Source organism: Acomys russatus, chromosome 10, assembly GCF_903995435.1.
Source record: "Acomys russatus chromosome 10, mAcoRus1.1, whole genome shotgun sequence".
Classification (NCBI taxonomy): domain Eukaryota; kingdom Metazoa; phylum Chordata; class Mammalia; order Rodentia; family Muridae; genus Acomys; species Acomys russatus.
Window position 1 is genome coordinate 54,423,067 of NC_067146.1, and position 18,904 is coordinate 54,441,970.

Below are 18,904 nucleotides of genomic sequence, written 5' to 3' on the forward strand. Positions count from 1 at the left end.
CTGTGGAAGCGAAAGGGGTTCCCTGGCCCCCACCCCTAACTGAGAGGCAGTTGGCAGTTGGTGGCTTCCGAAGGATGAAGGCTCCGTTTTCTGTTGGCTGCTGGTGTCGACAGTTAGGCTTAGAGAAACTTAGTCGATGGCTAAGTAGATGGCCCATGGGAATGTGGGCATGAAATGTCAGCCTCGGTAGGTATGCGCTCTGAGGAAAAGGCAGGACGCGTTGCAGCTCTGCTCTGGCTGTAGGGGAAGATTTCCCCACTACAAATGTAACAGCGCTGCTCCAGCAAAAGGTCTGATGGGAAGTATCCTGGCAACTGGGAGCCAAGGGATACCACAGTCACACAAAGCTCGCACATGAGATGTATTGGGCGGGGACGTGCAGGGAGGCCCAGGAGGGTGGCTGCCTAGGCTTGGACAAGAAGCAACGAAGCTGAGGAGAAGACAGGATTTATATAGGATTTCTTTGGGGAGGAAGCTTTACAGGGTGGCCTGGGATTGGAAGGATTATATGGCCTGATTTGGGGTGAGTCCAGGGATTGGTAGGATTTTTTTTCTTGGCCCTGGTCTTTGGGTCAAGTTGGGGTCAGGGTATTTTTCCTTTGCTCTTTTACCCTACAGTATGTCATTTGAAAAAGAGACCTATTTGGGGCAGTTGTGTGTGAGATCAGGGAGGAATTGGAAGAAATGAAGGGTGATATGATCAAAACATAATGTATCTGTGGGTGAAATCCTCAAAGAATTAATTAAAATGTGTTATTTAAAATTTAACTGTTTAGTGCATTTAAAATTCTTATGAAAGCTTTTGTCTTTTAGAAGAAAAGTGCGAGATAGTCACTGTCACTGAATTCAGCTCTATGCACATTGCACTAGACAATTTTGAAAGATGATGGGCTCAGTTTATGCTTTTCAACATTTTCTTTTTTCTTCAGGAAATATGAAATACTTGCTTCTGATTCCTAATGAAGCTTTTGACAAATGTTTTCATCTGCTTTGGGAAAAAGGTAATCTTAATTACCCTTTGAATTTTTTTTTTTTTTTCAATTTTGAGGAGTAAATACTTTGACCTTGGAACCTGAGTAAAACATGAAAAAAATGGAAATTCATGTGACTTAGTTACTTAATTTAAAGAAGATTCATTATTGCTTCTCTATACCATGTGAACCTTGCAAGAATGAGTGCTATTGCATGGCTATTGACATCTGTATTATTCAGGTGAATTATCTAAGGCACAGTGCTAACAGAAAAGCCACCTGCACACTGTTCTAATAAGCCAACCATATGACTTGGCTGATTTGAAAAGCCTCATATAGAGGCCACGTTCCTTATAGAATCAGTAGGATTTATCTTCTCGTTTGGCCCATCCTTCTTCAGTGTCCAACATAAATACCACTCATCTGTGTAACCTTTGGGTAGATAGGCAGAAGACCTTTTTTTGGACGTATTGATGCTCCACTTGTTCTTGATCTTTATTATTTACAACCTTCCACATTGAGATCAGGTGGAAAAAATACAAGCCCTGTGCATTCATCTGTAGATGTAGCTCTTCTTGCAGATGTTAGGAATAGATACAGGCATGGTAGTCCCTGAATATCATCACTTGAGGGACAGAGATGATGAGTGATGTGGGTTCAAGGCCAGGATAGCCTAAGTACTGATACCTGGTGTCTTAGTTAGGGTTTCATGGCTATGAAGAGACACCATAACCATGGCATCTCTTATAAAGAAAAACATCTAATTGCATCTGGCTTTACAGTTTCAGAGATTCAGTGCATTGTCATAATGTCAGGAAACATGGCAATATCCGGGCAGACATGGGGATAGAGAAGGAGTTGAGTGTTCTACCTCTTGGTCGGCAGGCAGCAGAAGGAGACTGTGTGCCACACTGGGCATAGCTTGAGCATAGGAGACCTCCAAGCCCATCCACACAGTGACACACTTCCTTCAACAAGGCCATACCTCCTGGTAGTGCTGCTCCCTATGGGCTTATGGGGGCCAATTGCATTCAAACTACCACACCTGATCAGAAAAATCAAAACAGATATTTGAAAAGGACAAAATATTGAATGATTAAACAGAACTGTTGGATATTGAAAACCATGTGAATTCTTCTGTGATTTGGGCACTCAAGGTCCTAGTTGGCATATAACATGAAATGGTGTAGACATTCCTTGATCTAGCCAGAGCATTGCATTTCATTGCTTTCTCCCCAGTGAATTTTATACATCTCAAAAAAGATTTATTCCTGACATGAACCATCTTACCACATGATTTTCCTAAACAGTGAAAAATGGCTTACTATGTAAAAAGCACTGTTAAGTGCATTTGAGATGTGGAAAAATAGTTGAATGTCATACGTAAGTCTACTTTCCTTTGGTCATCGAAATAAAACGTACTATAGGTTTAATTCCTAGATTTCTGGAGTCCGAAAGTCTCAGGTACCTGGACAAATCTGAAGAAAAGCCAGACAAGGGTTCTGCTGATGGAGTAAGAAGCGGAGCATGCCTGGGGTCTTCTCTGTTGCTTTCCTTCTAGATGAAGGTAAAAGAATAGGCCTGGAGATCAATAAAGAGATGGGGCTTGGGGAAATGTGTGGGTGGCATGGGGGTTGTAAGAAAAGGATAGAGCATTATGCACTGCGATGTCAGCTCATTTAAAGGCTAAGGTTAGAGCTCCCTATCCGCCATAGGACCAGAATATTCAACAGGACGTTGTAATGGCTGTGATAGTAACTCCTCGTGAGAACAGAAATCTAGGACTAGAGGCAGCAGTGTTAAACTAAAATAGATTACATTGTATAAAATAATATTGGGTATTGACCCAAACCTAAGACTTCCATTAAATAGTTCCTAAAATTTTAGTTTTTAAAATTAAAATAAAATCACACCACTTCCCCATACCACCTTCTTATTTTCTTACTGTTTCACTACTCCCTCTAAAATTTATGACCACTTTTTAAAAAATTGATACTTATCTATGGAAAAATGCATAAATCTACGCCAATAATGTGCGGAGTCTTTTCAGTGATGACTGTGTATGTACATCTTCAGGTCTGAACATTCTCTGTCTCCCAGCAGTGCTTAGTTGCCTGTAGCTCTTTGTCTCAGGATGAGCCTCCATGAAGATTTCCCCCATCCACACTAGCATGTGCAGTGTTATTGTCCTTGGTTAGGTCTCATTTGGGCAGCCATGTTGTTGTGGTTTCATAGATACAGCTTCCACACCATTTCTAGGTGACTTCTGTCCTACAGCCATTGGAGAATGCAGTCAGGAATTACATTGGTTGAATAATGTATCAGTAATGGATTATGCCATAAGAGTCAGGATTCAGGTAACAGGCAGTATTTACCTCATGTTGAAGAAGGCTTAATTTAAGTCCAAATACATAGACCAGCTATTTCCAGATATGATTGCAACTGTTATACCCTTAGGAGACCCCATGATGTTTGTGATTTTGTGGTTAATAAGCATCATGATTGATACTTCCCTCCCATGTTAGCATCTACCACACCTGCTAGGACTATGAAAGCTAGTCCTCATTGGGGAAGACCAGCCCACATTCTCTTAGTTCATGTCCTAAATGCTTGGTGATTCCAGTAACAGGGACTTGCCTCCAATTTCTGGAGGGCAGAAGCATACCTATAATGGTTTTGGGAGTCTCTTGACCCACAACCAACAACTCAAAAAGAGGTCCTGGTGCCAGCGTCCTTGTGTTTGAGGGTTTGACTTGGGACCTTTGGTTTTAGGATACATTATTGTCTCCTTTGGAGACTTGGTTCATTCTGGGATTATATAGGGACAGGGTTTATTTCCTGGCTCCAGAGGCTTTCGGTGTGTCCTAGGCTGCCATGAGTCCGTGTTCTGACTGGCCTACTCTCCTTTCGTGCTTCGTTCTAGGCTTTTCTCATTTAGATTTCACCCATGCTCCTTTGATTTCAGGGTTTAGCCAGTGCAACATTTCTGTTAGGTTACAGCCCACACTCAAAAATCCACATATTTAGTGGTAGGACCTCCATGTGCACATGCCAAGGCTCATGGTGGAGTTTCCCCATCAATCCACCTATCAATAAGCAAATGAAGGGAAGATATGATACAAGCTTTGGTTAAGATGACCCAGTTATCATTAAGAATCACGATCCCATCCCTGAAAGGCCTATTCTGTTGCTAACACGCTGGTGTTAATGGCATGCAAGCATGCTTCGCTCTGATGCTGGTCCAAGTGCATTGCATTCAAGAGTCTGCAAGACCCTTCTCAGAGCTGGTAGCAGCCAGGTACCTATAGCTCAGGGCTCCCTTAGGATGTTACCTGAAAGCCGATGGGAAAGCCAGTGAAACAGATGATCATTGGCCTTTCTTTTCATACCCCCTTATGGCCCCTGATACCTATAAAGGGAAAGGACGTGTGTATGGGGAATAGAGCAAATCAGACCCAACTGGGAAGGAAAAGCCGTGATCATAGGAGTCCAACCATAAGTAATGGCCAGTGCTTTACCAGATGTTTTCCACAGAAATCCTGTGAAGGTTCTAGGGTACTGGGGAGACTGTACATTGACAAAGAGCCAAGGCAGAGATATATGTAGAAGGCTAGAGAACACTCCAACAAACCTTCCACTACACTTCCCAGGGTCATCAGAGAAAGAGTTGCAACATATCCGTCTCTAGTTCCTCTAACTGTTGCTCTCTCAAAATTGGTGCCAATATGATGTTGGCACTGGAACTGCCTGGTTACTTCTTCTACAATTTACAAATGTTATCCTTGTGGTTAGCAACTTAGGCAAGGGCCTTGGCCTACTTGACCTTTTTTTTTTTTTTTTTTTTTTTTTCTTTTTCTTTTCTTTTTAGTTTTCCTTGGGAGACTCCAACTAAAGGCTAAGATACAAACCATGGACAACAGAGATTCACTGATCTTTAGAGTGTGGATCGATCATACAGATCTATGCTTACACACAAGGAGACAGTGGGTGAGGAGTTGTGCTAGTTAGCACACTTGCTGATTTTGAGAAACCATCATGGTACGTCCTTTAAATCTTCAATCCAAAGAATGCAAACTTTCAGTAAGAAGTATAGGGAAAGGCCAAAATAAGCATTTCAGGATAAACCATAGGAATAGATGAGCCTTATATTTATTGAAAACTATATAGGAAACTCAAGGGAAGGAAGGCACAATACAGAATAATGAAAGGGTACAAGGCTTTAGAGCTGTTTTATATATGTAAGATGTAGGCAGAGATCTATAGAAATCAGGGTAAAATTCTGGCTTCTTCTAGGTGGGCTCTCATGAGAGTTCTAGACACTGTCTAGACAGCGGACATACCAACAAACATGTTTCCAGTGAGCATGGCCAATAAACATGTCTCCAGTGAGCATGCCAAGAAACATGTCTCTAGTGAGCATGCCAACAAACATGTCTCCAGAGGAGGGATTTCAAGATTTTACATTTCACACTTGCATTAAAATTTTGTCTACATGTCATTCTTAATCCAGTGGGTTACTTATATTTCCAGTCTATTCAGGTTGAGGGAAAAGGTCAAGACAGAGTGGTTAGGGAACCTGGGATATCAAGATAAGAGGAGTTGGACCACACCCTTGACATTTGTGAGGCTGTCCTTACATATCAGACCACCAAAGCTGTTCTCTGAGGTGTTGGTACTGGCTACTGCACACTTGAGGCATTTTGCCCTGGTTATCTCAAAGATAAACCAGCAGCAGGCCAAATAATGGCTACTGGGTATGGCCCACACACCCATGGTGCCAAAATTGTCTCAAACTGTTTCTCTGGTGTGGCTCAGACATCATGAAGGCCATGTTCTGTGGTCCTGAGTCCCCTAAATTGTGCATATCTCCTGGGTTTGATGAAGAGAGGTTGAAGCCCACAGCCCTTCACATTAAATTTAGGCTTCATGGTGGTAAGTTAGCCCCCATCTAACACTGATATTCATTGGCTGTCATCAGCTTAGGAAGCCTGTTTATGTATCTTGGATTTTGTTGAATACAATCTAGCTCGGGGACGGGAATGTTCAGTTGAAGTCACAATAAGGCCACTTGCTCTTTAGCCATTCTTGATATTTAGGCGTAGCCACGTTTGGCCAATAAGGAGAGTCCTTGTCCCATTTAAGGCTACGGTGTGTGGTCCTGGCGATGAGCAGAGTGCAGGGTCATATGAAGAGAGAGAGAGTGGCTTGCACACCCTTGAATTTATTAGCTGGACCCAGGGTACTCAGTAGTCAGGGAGCTGGCAGGAGCTCTTTGATGTCACTTTATGGCTTTTGCCCTTGTGTCATTCTCTAGACCACCATCCCATGGCCCAGCCTTTCTGGATAGTGTGTGGTCTAGGTCACACGAGGTCAAAGTGTGGCCTTGACCCCAAGGTGTACCTGTGTTACTGATATTCAAACGTGACCCAGATTGCATGAAGGCTGAGAGGTGGCCTTGGCTTTCCTCTGGTTTGAGCATGTTGCCTGTAAGTCTTGAAGGTGGGGTTTATATGATTAAACTACCAACCCTGTCGTTAGTACAGTGGGTCCATTCTTGTTGGAGAACTTCGTGTAGGCTAATTCACACTTTACATCAACTTTTCTTGCATTACTTGGCTTCCAGATAGCATGTGGTCAGACTGGATGAATTGAGGGTGTGGCCCACACACCCCTAAGTACAAAGTCCACCCATAATGTTTAATGGTCACTTGTGGCTCCGAAACCAAGGATGTGCTTTGGTCCTGACTCCTCTGTCTTGATAATAGAGTCAAACAGGGTCCAAACACACTTGAAGTGTGACCTCAGATGGTCAAGCAGCCCCCATCTTACATTAGTATCAAACAAAAGAAACTGACATGAACATGCCTGCTGTCTGACCAGGATAGGGTCATGATATACCCATATCCTTTGGAGAGGAAGGCAAATGAGCTTTGTTGCCTTTAAGACCTGGCTCCTTTGTGGCTGGGATTGTGTCCTGGGTTGTTTAGAGTATGTGGACCACACATACTTGATATTGGTGCAAGCTACTTGGGGTTCAAGGTGCTGCCAAGTTTCCTTTGAGGTCTGTTTCCTTGAGGCCTTGGAACTGTATTAATGATCAGGTCATCATCAAGATCCCCTACTTGGAGGGTGTGATGTGTCTGGATGTCAGTTAATAGAACTAGACTAAGTTTTGTTTAGTCTAAGATTCTTGGTGAATAGGCTGTGGCCTGAGTTACATTTGAGAAATATTTGTTGCTTAAAAAAAAAAAAATCATTCGAAGTCAAGATAAGGCTTGTCTAAGAGATGCTGCAGTGTAACACCCTTTTTGCTATGGTGTGTCTATATTGATAAGTTATTCAGATGACCCTCTATCATTTTAGAGTGAGAGCGTCATCCTTCCTCACATGTGTTGAGGATGTTTTCTGTATTGAACGATGTGTGTGTGTGTGTGATCCACATAATAGGTACTCAGGCTGTCTGCCTTTATCAGATATTAGTACAGAAAGGGTTGTGAGTGAGTCCATGATTATGGATGAACAAGCTCACATATGTTTGCACTGATGCCCAGTTGGGTGTAGTATATCGACTGAAACCATGTCCTTGGATCAGAGTGTCTCATGTACTCACTCCCATTAGTGTTGTTTCACTTTAGCATGACCTGGGCACAGAGTTCTCCTCTTTGTTTGGGCCCAAGTCTCTCTGTGTGAGGGGTTAATCCAGAATTACTTCACTTTAGCAATTGGGCTGGAAATCAGGGCCTGAATTCTATTGGGCACAATCTTTTTCTTGATTTTGTCCAAAGTCTTTCATTTGTGGAATTTTTCCAGGCACATGTACCTTCTATTTTGAGCTGGGACATCTTGTGAGTCAGGTTTGGGCCTAGGCCCACATCTTTTCTAGCTTTGAGCCTGAGCTTTTTAGGCCCAGGGTTTGGCCCAGGCACACTCCATTTCTCAGTTTGACTGGGCCTCTTTCATTTAAATTATTTTCCCTGGCCAATATATCTTTTTTTCTTTTCTTTTTTTCTTCTTTGAGCCCAGGCATTTTTAGTTTCAAAATTAGCCCAGGCCCAGCTCTCTTCTTGCTTTGAGCCTGGGGAATCTTCAGGTTTAGGGGCTCGATGAGGCCCACATTGCTTCTTGCTTTGGGTCCAGCATTCTTCAGGGTTTGGATTTGGACCATGTACTCTCTTCTTTTTGGATTGATCTGGATCTCTTTCATTTCAGGAATTTGCCCAAGTCCAAATATACTCATTTGGAGGAGGGTGGGGTGGGGGCAGGCTTCTTTAGGGTCAGGAATTGGCCAATTTTTTCTTGCTTTTGGCCTAGGCTTCTTCATATTTAAAGTTTGGCCCAGGAATACTTTTTTTGGTGGCTTAACTCAGGCCTCTTTCATTTAAGGAATTTGCCCAGGCTCACATATTCATTGTTTGGGCCCAGGCTTCTTCAGGGTCAGGGGTTGGCCCAGACATACTCCTTTCCTTAGTCTGTTCAGACCTCAGTCATTTGAGGGATTGTCCCAGGACTGTATAAAGTCTCCTTTAGGATCCAAGCATTTTAAATTCAGGGATTAGCCCAGGTCCATATCTCTCTGAGGACTGGGGCCAGGTTTTCTTCAGGGTTAAGATTTGGCCCAGGCCCACATCACTTGTTTTTGGCCCAGACTTCAGTGTTAGCTTGACACAGGCCTACATCTCCTCTTACTTTGGACCTAGGCATCTTCAGGGTCAGAGTTTGGCTTAGGCCCACATCTCTTTTTTGGGGGGGTTCAGGATTCAGGCTTAGGTTTTGGCCCAGGCTTCTTGTTTTGGGCCTAGAAATCTTCAGGGTCCGGTATTGGCCCTAGACATCTTCAGGGTCAGGTATTGGCCCAGGCCCTCATCTCTTCTTTTCTTGGGTACAAGCTTCAAGGTTAGGGATTTGCCTAGACACACTCCTCTTCTTCATTTGACCTGGACCTCTTTAATTTGATGAATTTTTTTCAGACCAATGTATCATCTCTTTGGTCCTGTACTCATTCAGACTCATGGACTGGCCAAGGCTCCCATCTCTTGCTTTGGGGCTGGGCTTCTTCTGGGTCAATGATTGGCTTAGGCACACATTACTTCTTCTCTTTGGCCCAGGCTTATTCCAGGGATAGGGTTTGGCCCCATTCACGTTCCTTTTGTGGTCTCCTTATTTGAGGGATTGTCCCAGGCCTATATGTCATTTCTTTCTGTACCCAGGCATCTTGAGGTTCAAGGGATGGCCCAGGCCCATATTTCTCCTAGCTTTGGGCCTGGGCTTCTTCAGGGTTAGGGTTTGGTCTTGGGAACATATTTTTTTCATGGTTTAACCTGGGCCTCCTTCACTTCAGGAATTTTCTAGGCCTACACATTATCTCCCTTTGGGCCCTAGCTTGTTCAGCATCAGTGGCTGACCTAGGCCCTCATTTTGTCTTTCTTTAGGTCTGGGCTGCTTCAGGGTTAGGTTTGGGCAGGCACTCCCCGCACCCCCCCCCCTTTTGCTTTTAAGTTTAAGCCAGGCCTCTTTCATCTAACGGATTGCCCCAGGACCTGTAGATCAGCTTTTTGGGGCCTGAGCATCTTAAGGTCCAGAGACTGGTCCAGGCTCACATCTCTCTTTGTTTTGGGCCCTGGAGTTTTCAAGGTTAGGATTTGGCCCAGACATTTCTTGGATTGGCCCAGACCTATTTAATTTGAGGGATTTTCTCAGGCCCATATATCATCTCTCTTTGGTCTTGGACTTATCAGATTCAAGGGCTGTCCTAGGCTCCCATCTGTTTTGCTTTGGGCCTGGGCTTCTGCAGGATCACCTCTTGGCCCAGGTACACAACTTTGTTTGGTACAACCCTCTTTCATTTTGGGATTTGGTCCTGGCACACTTGTCTTATATGTTTGTGCCTGAGCATTATGAAGGTCAGTGTTAGACCTGGGAGCACGTCTCTTCTTGGTTTTGGTCCATGCATTTTGTGGTCATGTACGGTTAAACCTGGGGACTTTCACTTTTAGTTTGGGTTTCTTCAGGGCCCAACTTTGGCCTTGGCTATTTTCAGTATATTGTTTTTTTCTTTTGTGTTGATACTTTAGACTGGGTACATTGCCACTGTGGATGGTCCTGTAGCTGTTCTCTTTAGGGCTGAGGCAGTGGAGTCCATGTGTGCCCAGAGCTTGGCTGTCATTAGCATTTGTCTATGATCAGATTTTCTGAAAATCAAAGTAGACAGGTGGATATTGACAGAGGAAAATACTTGATATCCTTCGTTGGCATCTCATCTATCCTCAGAACATCATCGACTGTCCCCTGGGAAACATACACAGAACCACATGAATGTAGCACATATGCCGGATGAAATAAATTGCACACTATACAAAATGTGTATAGAGCTATTTCCAGATGAAATAGGTAGGAGAGAAAGTCTTTCCTTTTGCATATCTGACTGCTTGTGGTGGAGAGGCTCCCTGAGCTCATGTGGAAAGGAAATAGAGTTAAAGAGTCTGAACCAAGAGCCATGTAGCCTTTCCTCCCTTCTGTGGTCAGATCTGATGGTAGAGTGTCACAGGAAACTAAGAGACACAACAGAGGTTGGTCCTCCACATGTCATGAGAAGTGGCTTTCAATCTCTGGGTTGTGATCCTTTTGGCAAGCCTTTAGGTCAAAAAATATTTACATTACAAATCATAGCAGTAGCAAAATTACAGTTATGAAGTAGCAACAAAAATAATATTATGGTTGGGGGGGTCACCACAATACGAGAACTGTATTAAAGGGTTGCAGCCTTATCAAGGTTGAGGACCACAGATCTAGAGGATGTTTTGCTAAGGCATCGCAGTCTATGTATACTTCACAAGAGCTCTTTCACCTTTTTGGGGGATGCTGTCTTCTCCCTGTATGTCATGCATGGCTATGCTCTGTGAGGGTGTCCCTTTGGTCCTTACTATTGCAATTCTTCTCAACATCACATTGGATTTGTACATCAAAAACCCCAGAGACACTGAACTGTGCCTTAGGCACCCTTTCCTAGAAAGCCCCGCGCCAAGTTCATTAGCTGATAAGAGATCAGGTCTTTGCACAAAAGATTTTTCTGAAAACTATCCCTGACAACTTTCTCCTGCCTGTAAATCCTAGTCAACTATAATGGGCTCTGCTGTCCTCAAAACTAGGGCACACCCATCACTGTGACAGTGACCCCTCATGTGAGGTCACACAGGCCAGACCTCACTCTGTTTGGGAAAGTTCAATGGTGTCTAGGCACACAAGCTATGAGTGGCAGTCAAATGAAGGCATGACAACAGCAGTGTTTCCTCCTTCCTTCCCAAGGCTGGGGGCTGGAGTCCTGGTCCAGATATACCTGTGTTGGGTCATTCTAAGCCATCTCCTCTCCCTGTGTTCTTTAGTGGCCAATGCTACTGCTATGAGACTTTGATTCCTGCTGTTTCTAGCTATTCTCACACAGGGACACTTTCAAGTACACAACTATGTTTCAGTCTCCCCCATTAAAGGACCCAATGATGAAGTGCCTCATACTGAATGAGTCACTCATGCAATTAATTTTGAGTAGTGTCAATTCCAGAAACCATCCCAAATCTACCCAGACACATGAGCTCGCTGTGAATCCCAGCCATCCTTGATGGACTCTGAGTTGCCCTTGGGCAAAGAACACTGCTGTTTCTAAGGCAGGGATTTACCCAGTGTAGGCACAGGGGCCTAACCTCACTTCATTCTGGGAATCACAGACATATCCAGGCCTCAGGTATATCCCAGCTTGGTCCCTCCTTGTTTTCTGCTGTGCGAGCATCCTTAGAAAGTCCTTAGCCTTGGAGACGTAGCTGGATGTGTTTCTCATAGACCCTCTTTCTGGGAATCACCTTCCTGCATCTCCCGTCCGCCTTCCATGTTCCTATAGATACCATCGTTCTTGAGAGGAGGAACAGTTTGCAATGCTGTTTCCTCAGTTTGAATATCTGAACCTCACACTCTGCCTCATCTTTTCAGAATCTTTACAGCCATCCTGGCTCATTGTTGTCACTTGGCTTTCAGGGTGCTATCTTCTTCCCCCTGTACTTGGCTCCAACAGTAACCATACCTTGATTCCTAACCTTATCTCTGTGCACCATTAATCTCTTGGTTTAGTTGGGTTGTGGGTTATTAGCAGTGCTTGCCTACAGTGCCCGTGGCCTGAGTTGCAGAGTGGATGTACACAGATAATGATGAGTAAATATATGTATTTACTCATGGATGGATCTTAATAGATTGTGTTGCTGGTTAAGCCCAGCTTATGAGATACAGAGACTTCTGGGAGCATCTGCTTTGACTTGTCTGTCTCCAGCTGACCTGCTACCCAAATGACTGTGTCACTGGATGATCAGGCTGTCCAGAAATGTGCCAGGCAGGTCGTGTAGTGGTGGGCTGGTTGTGTTAGCCCCGCTCTGACCTTGGACTCTTTGCCAAGTCCATGCTTTTCCAGTGCAAGATCTGCAGTCTCTCACCCACAGGTCTCCACTGTGTTGCTCATAAAGGGCTGGTGGATAGAAAACATGATTGGCAGCCAAGACTGGGGATTGGTGGCTACTCATGGCCATGAGGCCACCGTGCATTCTCTGTAGTGACACGGGATGTTGTGGGGGCTCAGCCACTAATTGTGAAAAGCATTAGACCATTGTCTAGCTCTGTCCTGCAAAACAGAAAGTCCAGCATCTGGCATTTGGTCATCATGAGTGAATGTTTGCATTCAGATCACCTCCTCTGTAACATGACTCATGAGCACGAGGACCCTGTGGGTGTCATTTGGGGATTCTGGGAAATCAGGGTCCCTGATGGAAAGAGAAGCATTTACAGCAGGTGAAGGAGGTAGCCACTGCTGTGTCCTGAGCTGGCCTTGTGTTATCTTCTCATGGGCACACTGTGACTGTTGCTGGCTGCCCACCACGGAACACATGTTATCCGTGGCAATATTTGGCCACAGACAGACCTGTATTACTCGTTACTGTGTGAAATTGTTCTCTCTACCCAAATTATAATCCCTTCCTTTGGGATGAAAGTATTGATTGTGGTCAAACCCAATTAATCACTAGGAAATAGAATTTAGAGGAGTGGAGTTTAAACCTCTCCTGTATTAGCATTAAATGGTACACTGATGTATTAATTCTGTGTCGAAACTCGCAGTTTGGGTTAAATGTCCCCTATGGGTTTGCTTCACAATAAGCTGAATATCTGTGCCAATTTTCAGTCAGCCTAGTCTGTCCCAGGACCTGCAGCCTTGAGTCTCTGATAATAGAAGTGTTATAAGCCTAGCTGCCCGCTGATTCCTGCTTGGGATTCAGATTGTCTTGTTACCAGTGTGTAGCTAGACACGGTCTGTGTTTCCTCTCATGCTTTACCCCCTTTACCCCACGGGTGATGGGTGATGGCAGTGTGCCTCTTCAGGGCCCCTATAGGTACATGCAAGCCTCAAAGGTCTGGTTCCCTGGGCACATTTTTTTTTGTCCTCTCCTGTCTTGGGCCACCTCTTCCCAGCCCATATTCAGCCGCAGTTCTGGCTGAGGGCCATGCCACTGCTTGTTTTTCCACACAAAGAAGCTATGTGTCTTCACTGTGTTGCGGGGTCAAGCAGACCTCCCCAGCTGGATTTCCCAGCCTCTGCCTGGGTCTGCAGGACACCGAGCTTCTGTGTCTGTGACAGTGTGCTCCCATCATCTTCTGAACACTGTACTATGAGTGGCAGTTGCCAGGCTCAGAGGAGCAATGTCTATGTGCCTGGTTTGTGGCTGAAGTTCCTGGCTTCCTGAGAGGTGGCCTAGAGCAAAGTCATTTTCTTCTTCAAGTTCAAGGTTACATCATCTCCTGGTGGCCCTGGCTCTTTCTGTGGCATGGTTTAGTGAGCAATGGGATCTCTGTTGTTGTGGTCCAAGGCAAGGCACGTCCTGACACGCTTTGTACTTCCTGCCCTTCAATCTGTCTCACCTTCACAGAGATGCAGGAGGGTGGCTGTTACACCAGAGGCTTTGCGTTCTGTCCAACAATGGGAGGGGAGTGTCTGCCGGCCCTCTGTAGCCTATGCGCTGTGAGTGATTTGTGGATACAGCCATAATAAGAGCTGGCTGCTGACACATGGTGGCTTCTCAGAAAGCTACAAATAGAGCTACCAGTGATGCTGCCATATCTCTCCTGGGCACGTTACCAAAGGACTTTCTTGTTGGGGATACTTGCACATCCATTTGATTGACACTCTATTGTGATTGCTTAGGGAATCTGTTTCACATTCCGTCCTTTCTGCCTAGCACCCCATATGACCCGTGCAGTTACTGCTGACATGACAGGCTAGAAAGAACAAACACAACCTTAGAGCTGGGGAGGACTCATTGGCGGACTCTCTGCTTCCTGGGGGGTGGGGGGGATGTAAAACACACTGGTGGGCACCCGGGCTGCTTACTCACAGTTGAAGGCAATGTGCAGCCAGTAAGAGGGAGGCAGAGGACAGAGGGCAGGGATGACAGAGCCGGGAGAGCTAGAGCTATGAAAGCTGCATGGACACACATGGAAAAATGAAGTACGTAAACAGAAAAACGAAGGTGTAAACCTTCATGCTGTCTTGTAAACCTGTCCCCTGCAGGTGGCATCCAGTGGTCCTGAACTTTATCACTTTAATGTTCTTATCTATGCACCTGAGAACTTCGCCCCATTATAGGAAATCACACACAGATAGATCCCAATCAAGGAAGGCCCCAGTGGTCCTGGTTTGTGTGCCGGTTAAAGAGAGAGGCGTGGAGAAAGCCAAGGAGCTCTGGTAGGCTTCTGCTGAGGCCAGGTCAGTCTTTGCTCCCCACCCCTTGCAAGTCAGGAGAGCTCTTCCAACTCTCTAGTCCTGAGTCTTGCTCAGCCAGGGATGGAAAGGAGATGTGCAACTGAGATGTGCTGAAGCGCATGCCTGATGCAGCTGGGGCTCTTCCCTGTGTCCCTGAGGATGATCAGCATTTACATGCTAGATAGAGCCTGCCCAGCTTCCTGGATACAGGCTCAAAGTCATCAAGTGTCCCATAGTGTTAGTATGGTCATTTTATGAGTGAGTTCAGCATTGGTTTGAGGAGGTAATGCTGTGTTGATACATCAGTCATCGGTACTGTTATCCCATGATGCAGTGTGTGTGTGTGTGTGTGTGTGTGTGTGTGTGTGTGTGATGAAAATGATGCCATGTGCTTTCATTGGCACCTTCTCAAGTAGGCATTGTATCTGAAGCCCATCTCATGGCTAAGAAAATGGAATGTGGAGAAGTTAAGCACTTTGGGTTTTGAATAGGCATATATGTGTTCATGTGATTGTGTGAACATATGCATCAGACTCCATGTGCACATGTGTGGAGGCTAGAAATCAATCTTACATATCTTTCTCAATTGCTGTCCATCTTGAGACAGGGTCTCTTACTGAACGAGGAAGCTCACTCTGGCTCTGTGGATTCAGGATTAAGATTACACATGCTCACTACCACACTGGGCTTTGGGGAGCTGAAGATTCAAACTCATGTCTTCCTGCTTTTACACTAAAGCTTTACTGACTTAGCCAACTCTCTGCCCTCTTACACACCTCTTGAAGCTGTAGAGCTATTACGAGACAATTTTAGAATAACACCGAAGCCCGTACTCACAGGGGATGCTAATCCCTGCTTCGTAACCTCGCCTTTGCACTTGGCATGCACAGAGCCTTCAGTGGGTGTTTTTGGATTGACTCACCAACGTGGCATCAAGGTGGAAACAAGAGCATCTGTGGCCCAGCATGAGAGGGAGATGAGTTGGAGCAGAGCCTCAGGAGGGGACTGAGGTCCTCAGGCCGACACAGGGAGGGTTAGGAAGATGAGAGCCATAGCCGGCTAGGAAGAAGGGCAGGGGGGAGAGGTAGAGAAAGACAGTAAGCAAGTGTGATAGTAGAAGGAAAAGGAAGCAGAGAGGAAGGGAAATGAGTGCCAGGCCTTAGAAAAGCCTTCATGCAGCTGTGGTGTACACCTCATCCCACGCAATGGCTCATGGTATTTCCATACTGAGGTGTAGCTGTGGGTCAGGCGTCCTGGCTGCATGAGTGCTCTGTGGGCAGGCTGCCTGATCGTTTTTTTTTTTTTTTTTTTTTTTTCCTAGTCACATCCACCCACATTTTGGCCCTCTTTCCATCTGAGAAAGGAAGCTCTTCTGTAGCCAAAGGGACATGTACTTCCATCCCGTGACACTCAGGTAGCGAGAGCCCTGCAGGCCCAGGCTGGTTTGTCTCTTGTGAAACTGGGAAGACAATGTCATGAGCCCTCTGCCCTTCACAGGCTCAGCCACCACTGCAGAGTTCTCAGCTCTCCCTCATACTGTATTCCACGCTCATAGGGAGATCCAGAGGTGGACACAGGACCCCTGAACACAGCGAATTTCTCACAAACAATTGTATTTCAGAAATTTTCTCACATGGCAGAGGGAAACAGGCTGTGTCAATCAGAAGGCAGGAGGTAGAGGAAAAGAGTGAGAGAACCCAGAGGCCCAATGCAGGAGAGATTTCAGGAAGTCATTACATGGCAAGACACAGCCAACTTAAGAAGTGCTTATGCTAGTGGGCCAAAGAGACAGGGTTTAGATATCAGAAAAGATAAACTGTGTGATTAAGGTGGTGAGGAAAGGTAGGCTTGTGCATAGAATACAGAGAATAAAATGGCACTTTTGCATCTTCTTTTATAAGTGAAAATGTCTCTTGTAGACATCTTTGCATCTATGGTATTTAGCACAGAAAATTTATGTGCTTAGGAAATATTTATTGAATTGAAATGCAAACAGAAATGTAGATGGGCTACAATTTTGCCTAATTTAATCCTAAACTTGGTCTGGAAGTACAGAGGCCCAGACAAATACGGACCCCTTTACTGGCTCTTTCTGGTGGCTGCCCTGTGAGCTTCAGAACTCTACATGCCTAGGAGAAACCCCAGTCAGACAGGCTCCATCGACAAGACTACCTGGACTGTATGGACTTCCTGTGTCTGGGTGGGACTTTCCTTGCTTGGGTGCACTGAGGTAGACAAAGCTCCGCCCACTCCCTCCTGACCAAACAGAAGAATGTTGCTCCAGCGGCCTCAATGGTCTGAGCTTGGCAAGAGCATTCCCCAGTGAGTTAGGGTACACGGTGTTCTATAAGCTCCTGTAAGGAGAGGAGAGAACACCTATCCCCAGCCCCCATATTTCTTTGAGAGCACTGAAGGAGATGCAATGTTCCCAAGCCATTGCCAAGCTCCCTCTGGTGGAAAGAGGCAAAAGAAGTGTACAGGGAAGAGCGATTTTCGTGGAGAAGGCTGGGCTGGTGACTTTGATTTCTACAAGACAGAAGGGAAGGGTTTGGAGTCAAGAGACTGAGGCACACAGGGTGTGAATCCATTGCATTTCAGAGTGGTGAGGCCACACCCATGGGAAGCTTGGAGGAAGCTTCTCCAGGAGCCAGCAGGATTCACTGAGTCTCCAGTTCCCTCACTGGAGGACAGTTGAGCTGTGGTATACTGAACATTCCATGGCAGCCAGACAAATAGGGCTTTTTTGATTTGGCATGTTGGGCACACACACAAACACCCAGGGGCAGCTCTTTACATGCGTTCACTAGGAATGGTGCCCTGAGTGAAGGAAGTGCCTCACTTGTAGGCGAGAGCAGCAGCAACACCAGTGCTTAGGGTTCCCATTTCTCTGTGGAGAAGACTGAGCATCAGAGTTCAGCATCCTTCTCAATTTCACTCCCATCATGAATGGGATCATACTTTGATTCCAGAATTTGAAGATGCCATTAATATTATCTCTGCACCTTGAATTGAATCGTTGGTCCTTCTGCAGTATTAAAGGCAAAGAGAAACAAGCATCAGAATGCTTTCTCTGTATTCAAGAGCAACAGTGGAGAGTGACCTCTGCCCTTAAGGCACCGCTTAGCCTCTACCTTTGCTGGTGCTTCCTGTCTAACAATCGAGGATACCAAAGGACAAGGGAGACTGGAATCTAAACCTTGCTGAATCCAAGTGCTCTACTCGCCTATGGGAGCTGGCCACCGTGTTGGTGAAGCCACCTATATTGGTCTTTGAGGATCTTTCATCTTGTGCTAGCCTGTTTCTCTTAGAAGGCCTTCCAGTTGCCTCCTTGGAGGTACATGTCTGGCAAGCAGAGACATACCCTGAGAAGGGTTTTTTTGATTTTGGGTTTTTTTTTTTTTTTTTTTAAATGTGGAGATTTTTGGAAAAGACTAGCTTTGGTCCCCTTTTATATGTCTTCCACTCTTCCTAGAACTCCTGAATTCATATCTAACAGCTCAGTAATCCTGTTGGAGACTTGGGGATCCCATTTTCATCCTCTCGGGAGGCACTTGTGCCTGGGCCAAGAAAATGACCTGGAGCCCCATTCACCGAGTACCCACATCCTGGCTACTGTGGTAGTGCCTCTGCCTGTGGCTTCCCATGCTGGATGCTTCCATTGCTTCAGCTCCATTACCTCCTCTTGGTGGGGTTGTATTCCTAGGTAAACTGCGCACCCAAGTGACCTCAGGCCCTGCCTCTGAGTACCTTAGGAAGAGTTAGGTGTCTGGGGTTGTGGAGCTTGAAGAGTGGGCTGGCTACCTGGCTGGGCTGTAGCAGGTTCAAAGTATTCCTTATGCAAACTGTCCCCTGTCCCCTGTTTTCAGGCTGCCCTTCAGTCCTCCTTTCCATGGATCCAGGGGTGTTCAATTCCTGAGGCTTTTTTTCACAGCTCAGTGGTGTGAAATGCTGGCTTTTTATTGCTTTCTTTCTCTGCAGGATATTGGGTTTCAGCACTTTCCACTCTGATGTATTATTTAGCACCCATGCATCTGCTTTGCCTCCTCTGGGGTTTTGTTGACTTTGACACCCCTTATCTGGCATCACCTCCTGGGCACTTTCCTTGTCCTTGCAGGCTTGTACTCAATGCCTCACTGGGCTTTCTTTC